Consider the following 7985-nt stretch of genomic DNA (forward strand, 5'->3'; position numbering starts at 1 on the left):
TTAGCAAAAAATTTGATGATTAATGGTGAAAAATCGTGATTTTGAGAGTGTTTTGTGTGTGTTTTTCGCAGAAATATTGGGTATGTGTGTGTTGGGGGACTGGTCTGTCGACCAGTTAAGGTGTTCTGGGTTTTGGAAGCTCCGCGAGTGCGGATGTTGTACCCCAAAAAGCTCCGCGAGTGCGGTAACTTTTTTTTTTATATATAAAACCTTTATTCATAAAATAATTAATTGATTAATTTTTATAATTTTGTTTCCTTTTTATTTAGGCAGAGGTTGTTTCGGTACGTTTACCTAGTCCGTCCCTCGACAAAATTTAAAATTTGTCATTTTAAAGCGTTTGTTTTAAAAGCAAAGATTTTTGGGTTTTTTTTAATGTTTTTGGCATACTTTAATAATTAAAAATAATGATAACAAAATTTCTCGTCCCGCCCTCGGGTAAAGCAATTTCGGTTCAACGACCTAGTCTTCAACTCACGACGAATTTTAGAAATCAATTTTTTTAACTTAATGAAATAAAGTAAATTTTGTTTTTAAATTCGCACCAAACTTAAATTTAAAATGCATAAAATTTCATATAAATATTAATAATATTTATATACATTAATTTTGCAATCTTGCATTTGAAAATAATATAGTTATATATTTTAAAAACAAGGTAAAAATGAAATAAAAATCTTTTTGGTCTTTTATCCCACTTTAATCAATCAAATATAAACAAAAATATACGCCCCTCTTTTGAGTAAAGTAATTTCGGCTATTTTACCTAGTTTTACTCATGACGAATTTTTGAAATATTTTGGATTGATTGATTAAAGATATTTATACCTTATGAATAAATAGTAAATTTTGCAGTGATGTAATAAATTTTTGTATGGTATCAATAATTTCGGTTTATTATACCTAATTTTATTGAATATCAATTTAATACTTTATAGCGAACGATTCAGCGTTTATTATCAAAAGGTTAAAAGCAATAAATAAAAATAAAATAAAAACTGTACATACTTACATGTGAGATAGAATTCTCAGAGACCTGCTTTAGTCGACTCATAGGAGAATCGTTCGATATGGTTTTCCATTGCTACATAAGCGTAACATCGATTCTTCAATAACTTTTCTTCTAAACATACGAACGGTCCTTCTCTGCATAAAGTAACGAACTCAGAATTGGAATGTGTTTGATTGTTCGAACATTTACCTTCGTGTGACCATTTTCTGCATTTATGACATCTTTCAAGGTGTCGTGCTTTTCTTTTTGTTGCGGATTTTGATTTTCCTTTACCAAAATGTATCTTATGTTGATCTTTCCTGAGTTCTTTTCTCACTTCGTCCATTTTGCCTCTTATGAATGATACCAGTTCACTTGGGAAGATGTTATTATTACGTTTAGTAATCATAGCATGTAGTAGTAGACCATGGTTCAGATCAAAGGAATTCTTCATCTCGTAAAACCTAAAAACACAAAAATTCAGAATGGAGGGAGAAGACTAGTTCTTTAGGGTTTGCTAGGAAAAGACCATGCGGATTTCATTCTCGAGAACTACACGAAAACAGAAAATCTAACTCTAGACATCATTATATTATCCTTTAAAACATTTGAATCACCCCACACTTAGTTAGCTGTGGTATCGAAATTGTGATTAACTTCATTATTAACATCAATTAGAACATCAACAACTTGCATATCTCTAACTTTTGCTTCAAGCCATTTGTTGATTTCCTCTGTAACATTCACAAATTCAATTAACATCGCCTTTTCTTTAGGCGACAAATTGGATACTAATCTGTTACATAACTTAAAGTTCCCCTTAATCCTAGCATCTTGAATCCGTTTATAAAGTTTTTTCGTTGAACTGTTAAAAACGGGTCCATCTAATGTTGTATCAACAACGGGGTTCTTTGTTATCAGGTCATCATTAGGTGTTTCTTCATCTTCCCCACACTTAGGCATTTTTATTGGTTCAACATTTTTGGTTGGTGGAGATCTAAACTTTCGGTTCACAAAGGTGACCGATATATCACCATCCCTAAGTGTCATTCTACCTTCTCTTACATCAAAGAATGCCTCGGTGGTTGCTAAAAATGGGCGACCTAAAATTAGAGGAATATCAAGGTCTTCCTCCATATTAATAACTATGAAGTTTGCAACAAAGGTCAAACTTCCCACTTTAACAAGTAAATTATTGGCTATTCCAACCGGGTGTTTAATGGTTTGATCAAATAATTGAACACCTATTCTGGTTGGTCTTAATTTACCCACACCTAATCTTTTGTATAAGGAAAGAGGCATAACGTTTGTACTTGCTCCTAAATCTGAGAGCCCATTATACATAGCACCATCATTAAGCAAGCAAGAAATGATAAATTCACCTGAGTCTCCTACTTTAGTAAGTAGAGTTGGTTTTTTAACCTTTTCTGGGTGATCTTTTCTTGGTTCTTTCACTTCTACTTGAACTTCTTGTTCACATTTTACCCCTTTTCTTGGAATGGGAGGTTTATATAGAAATTCTTCTTCATCGCTCCAATTTGAAGCCTCTCTGTCTTCCAATTTTGGTTTTTCATATGTCGTTGACAACATATTTATGTTTTCATTCTGAGGGTTTTCTTGGGTGGTGAAATTATGATTAACTTCATTATCAACTTCCATCGGATCATGTATGTAATGTTTAACTCTGTGACCATTAACTTTAAATTCAATCACATTTGAATTTATTAACTCTATTGTTCCGTATGGGAAAACTCTTTTGACTATGAATGGTCCAGACCATCTTGATTTCAACTTTCCAGGAAATAGCTTGAATCGTGAATTGAAAAGAAGAACTCTGTCTCCTTCCTTAAATTCTTTTGAATTTCTGATTCTTTTATCATGCCATTTCTTCGTTCTTTCCTTATAGATTAACGAATTTTCATATGCATCATGTCTTAATTCTTCTAATTCGTTTAGTTGACTTAACCGTAGACGTCCGGCTTCACGTAAATCAAGATTACATGTCTTCAAAGCCCAAAATGCTTTGTGCTCAATTTCTACTGAAAGATGACATGCTTTTCCGTAAATAAGTTTAAAAGGTGTGGTTCCAATTGGAGTTTTGTAGGCTGTTCTAAAAGCCCAGAGTGCATCCTCCAATTTCATGGACCATTCCTTCGGATTTGACCCTACAGTTTTCTCTAGAATACGTTTTAATGCTCGGTTGGTATTTTCAAATTGTCCACTTGTTTGTGGATGATAAGCGGTTGAGATTTTATGAGTTACTCCATATCTTTTGAGAACTTTCTCAAGTTGATTATTATAAAAATGAGTACCCCGATCACTTATTAAAGCTTTTGGTGTTCCGAACCTAGCAAAAAGACGTTTTAGGAAGTTGACTACAACTCGTGCATCGTTAGTTGGGAGAGCTTGTGCTTCTGCCCATTTAGATACATAATCAATGGCAACGAGAATGTAGAGATTATTATGAGATTTTGGAAATGGACCCATAAAGTCAATACCTCAAACGTCAAATATTTCACATACTTGAATGACATTTTGTGGCATTTCATCACGTTGACTTATTTTTCCGGCCCTTTGACAAGCATCACAGGATTTACAAAGAAGGTATGCGTCTTTGAAAATTGTAGGCCAATAGAATCTAGCGTCGTAGACTTTTCTTGCCGTGAGTTGAGGCCCATAATGCCCTCCTGTTGGTCCTGTGTGACAATGGTTTAAGATTTGACTAGCTTCATCTCCGAATACGCATCGGCGTATTATTCCATCAGGACAACTTTTAAATAAATGTGGATATTCCCAAAAATAGTGTTTTATATCACTAAAGAATTTCTTTCGTTTTTGGTACGACAACCCTTTTTCAAGGAATCCACATACTAAGTAGTTTGAATAGTCTGCAAACCATGGAATTTCACTATAATCGATCTTCAAAAGATATTCATCAGGAAAGTTATCTTGTAAAGCCGATTCATTTAGAACTTCTAATTCAGGATTTTCAAGACGAGAAAGATGATCAGCTGCGAGATTTTCTGCTCCCTTTTTGTCTCGGATTTCAATATCGAACTCTTGTAAGAGTAAGATCCAACGGATTAATCTTGGTTTGGCATCTTATTTTGAAAATAGGTATCTAAGAGCAGAGTGGTCGGTATAGACCACCGTTTTTGCTAGAACGAGATATGAACGAAATTTGTCAAAAGCAAAGACAATAGCAAGGAGTTCTTTTTCAGTAGTTGTGTAATTCGTTTGTGCTCCTTGTAACATCTTACTAGTGTAATAGATAAATTGAAATCGTTTTTCAATCCTTTGTCCTAAAACGGCTCCCATTACAAAATCACTTGCATCGCACATGAGTTCAAATGGCAGATTCCAATTTGGAGTTATCATGATCGGCGCATTAGTGAGTTTTTCTTTAAGAATATTAAAAGATTTGATGCATTCATCCGAAAAGATGAATGGAGCATCCTTTTTTGGGAGTTTATTCATAGGAGTGGCAATTTTAGAAAAGTCTTTTATGAAACGTCGGTAAAAACCGGCATGCCCTAGAAAACTCCTAACTCCTCTAACATTGGTGGGATGTGGAAGTTTAGCAATTACATCTACTTTAGCTCTATCCACTTCAATTCCTTTCTTTAAAATTTTATGACCAAGAACGATGCCTTCTTTAACCATGAAATGGCATTTCTCCCAATTAAGTACTAGATTTGATTGCTCGCATCTAATAAGCATTCGTTCAAGATTAACTAGACATGTTTCAAAAGTATCACCGAAGACTGAAAAGTCATCCATGAAAACTTCCATGCATTCTTCTATCATATCGTGAAAAATCGCCATCATGCACCTTTGAAAGGTTGCAGGGGCGTTGCAAAGTCCAAATGGCATGCGTTTGTAAGTAAAAGTACCATAAGGGCACGTGAATGTGGTTTTCTCTTGGTCCTCGGGTGCGATTGGAATTTGAAAGTATCCGGAGAAACCGTCAAGAAAACAATAGTAACTATTCCCGGCTAACCTTTCCAACATTTGATCAATGAAAGGTAAGGGAAAGTGATCTTTTCTGGCGGCGTCATTTAATTTTCTATAATCAATACAAACACGCCATCCTGTTACAGTCCTAGTAGGAATAAGCTCATCTTTTTCATTTGTGATGACATTCATGCCACCCTTCTTAGGTACGCATTAAACTGGGCTTACCCATGGACTATCAGAGATTGGATAAATTAAACCTGCATCTAGCAATTTAATAATTTCTTTTTTAACAACATCTTGCATATTAGGATTTAGTCTTCATTGGCGTTGCACATAGGTTTTATGACCTTCTTCCATAAGGATTTTATGTGTGCAATACGAAGGACTTCTACCTTTAATGTCATGAATGTTCCATGCAATAGCTGGTTTATGAGCTTTTATCACAAAAATGAGTTGAGATTTTTCATTTTCAGTAAGAGAAGACGATATTATTACAGGTAATTCAGATTCACCATGTAAATAAGCGTATTCCAAATGGTTTGGAAGTGAATTTAACTCTAATATCGGTGGTTCTTCTATCGATGACTTGTATCGATATCTGTCTTCCTCTTTCAGCATTTGAAAATCTTCTGTTGTTGGTTCGTATTCATTGGCCATGAGTGTAGCTAACATTTCAGCTTCATCAATTGGTTCAATTCCTTCTCCTAAAGAACATTCTCCTGTTCCTTGTAATTCTGGAAATTCTTGTAACAATTCTGCATGTGACTCTATAGTTTGAATATAATAACATGTATCATCTGCAGATTGCGGTTGTTGTATGGCTCTATCAACAGAAAAAGTAACAATCTCGTCCTCTATACTTAGGGTCAGTTTCTTACGAAACACGTCAATTATTGCTTTAGCCGTGTTTATGAATGGTCTTCCTAATATAAGAGGAACTCGAGAATCTTCTTCCATGTCCAAAAGAACAAAGTCTACTGGAAATACTAAAGTACCAACTTTAACTAGCATGTTCTCCATTATCCCTCTAGGATATTTTACTGATCGATCGGCTAGTTGTATACTTATTCGTGTTGGTTTCAATTCTCCGAGGTCTAGTTTAGCGTATAGTGAATACGACATTAAATTTATACAAGCACCTAAGTCTGTCAATGCTTCTATTGAACTAAGACTACCCAGAAAATATGGAATTGTGAAACTTCCTGGATTAGAGAGTTTTTCTGGTAGTTTATTTAACAGCACTGCAGAACAATTAGCATTCATTGTAACAGCCTAGAGTTCTTTCATTTTCTTTCTATTTGTGATTAGATCTTTCAAGAATTTAGCATATCTTGGCATTCCTGAAATCACATCAATGAAAGGAAGATTGACATTTATTTGTTTAAACATATCCAAAAATTTGGATTGCTCGGCTTCAATTCTTTCTTTTCTCATTTTACTCGGGTAAGGAAGCGGTGGTTGGTATGGTTTAACATAAGGTTTCGCCTTAACTGTGTTATCTTCATTAACCTTTTCAACTACCGGTTCTTTTTCCTTATCTTGCTCAGGCTGTGGTACCTGTGTAGTAGTAATAGTGTCATCAGAAATTACAGGTATTTCAAGTGGTTTAAGTGTAATACCACTTCTTGTGGTAATGGCTTTAGCTGTTTCATTTCGGGGGTTAGCATTTGTATCGCTAGGTAAACTCCCCGATTTTCTTTCACCTATCAACCTTGCTAGGTTGCTTACTTCTTGTTCAAGATTTTGAATAGAAGCTTGTTGATTTCTAAATGCTTGAGCATTTTGTTCATTAGTTTGTTTCTGAGATGTGAAAAACTTCGCTTGAGATTCAACTAGCTTCGAAATCATGTCTTCTAAATTTGGCTTTTTATCATCAGTTTGTGGTGGTTTATTTGGAAAAATAGGTCTTTGCTGGTTATAAGTATTATTAGATACTTGTTGATTGCTAGGACCTTATTGATTGTTGTATGGAACATTTCGGTTATAATTCTGATTTTGATTGTAGTTTGGTCTTGGCGGTTGATAATTATTTTGATAATTATTTTCAGGCCTTTGGTTCATGTATGAAACATTCTCTCTTTGTTCCATTGTTTGTTCAATACTGAGACAATCTTTTGTCAAATGTGGTCCTCCACACTGCTCACAACTAATTCGTATTGCGTGAATATCTTTAGTCATCTTTTCCATTCCTCTCTCGAAAGCATCTAACTTTGCAGAAATGGAATCAAAGTCATGGCTAGAATCGGCTCTAGCCGCTTTAGATGATCTAACGATGTCTTTTTCTTGATGCCACTCATGTGAGTGGGAGGCTGTGTTATCAATAATTTTGTAAGCTTCAGTTGCGGTTTTCTTCATAATGGAACCACCGGCTGCTATGTCGATGTCTTTTCTTGTAGTAATGTCGCATCCTTGGTAGAATATTTGTACTATTTGATTAGTGTCTAAACCATGTTGAGGACATCCTCTCAACAACTTTCCAAATGTTGTCCACGCTTCATATAAAGTTTCATTTGGCTTCTGCGTGAACGTAACAATTTCTCTTTGAAGTCTCACGGCTTTAGATGCCGGAAAGAATCTTTTAAGAAATTTCTCAACTAAGACATCCCATGTGTCAATCGCCCCTTCAGGTAACGATTCTAACCAATCTTTGGCTTCTCCCTTTAAAGTTCAGGGAAATAACATGAGATACATCTGTTCATCCTCAACTTCTCTGATTTTAAATAGAGTACAGATCCTATTAAAGGTTCGAAGATGTTCGTTTGGATCTTCTTTTGGCGTACCACTAAATTGGCATTGATTAGTTATCATGTGTAGGATTAGTCCCTTGATTTCATAATCTGGCGCATTAATGTCTGGTTGAGTAATGGCATGACCTTGGCCAGTGCGTAGCTCTCATTCGGTCTTCCATACTTAGAGGTTCTTGATTTTCCATGATTGAATTTGTTGAATCTGAATCACTCGAGGATTTTGATTTACTGGTTTCTTCCTCGACAATCTCTGGATGAGTAATTTGTGGTTCAGGAAGAATGATTAGTGG

General features: G+C 35.0%; 1 non-coding gene across 1 annotated transcript; it reads left to right on the forward strand.

The window, feature by feature from the left end:
* Positions 1 to 7391: 7391 nt before the first annotated feature.
* On the forward strand, positions 7392 to 7498 carry LOC139850872 (small nucleolar RNA R71). Its single transcript, XR_011760248.1, has one exon. It is a non-coding gene; the product is annotated as a small nucleolar RNA R71 (small nucleolar RNA).
* Positions 7499 to 7985: the final 487 nt, after the last annotated feature.

This window comes from Rutidosis leptorrhynchoides, chromosome 5, assembly GCF_046630445.1.
Source record: "Rutidosis leptorrhynchoides isolate AG116_Rl617_1_P2 chromosome 5, CSIRO_AGI_Rlap_v1, whole genome shotgun sequence".
In the NCBI taxonomy this organism is placed as follows: Eukaryota; Viridiplantae; Streptophyta; class Magnoliopsida; order Asterales; family Asteraceae; genus Rutidosis; species Rutidosis leptorrhynchoides.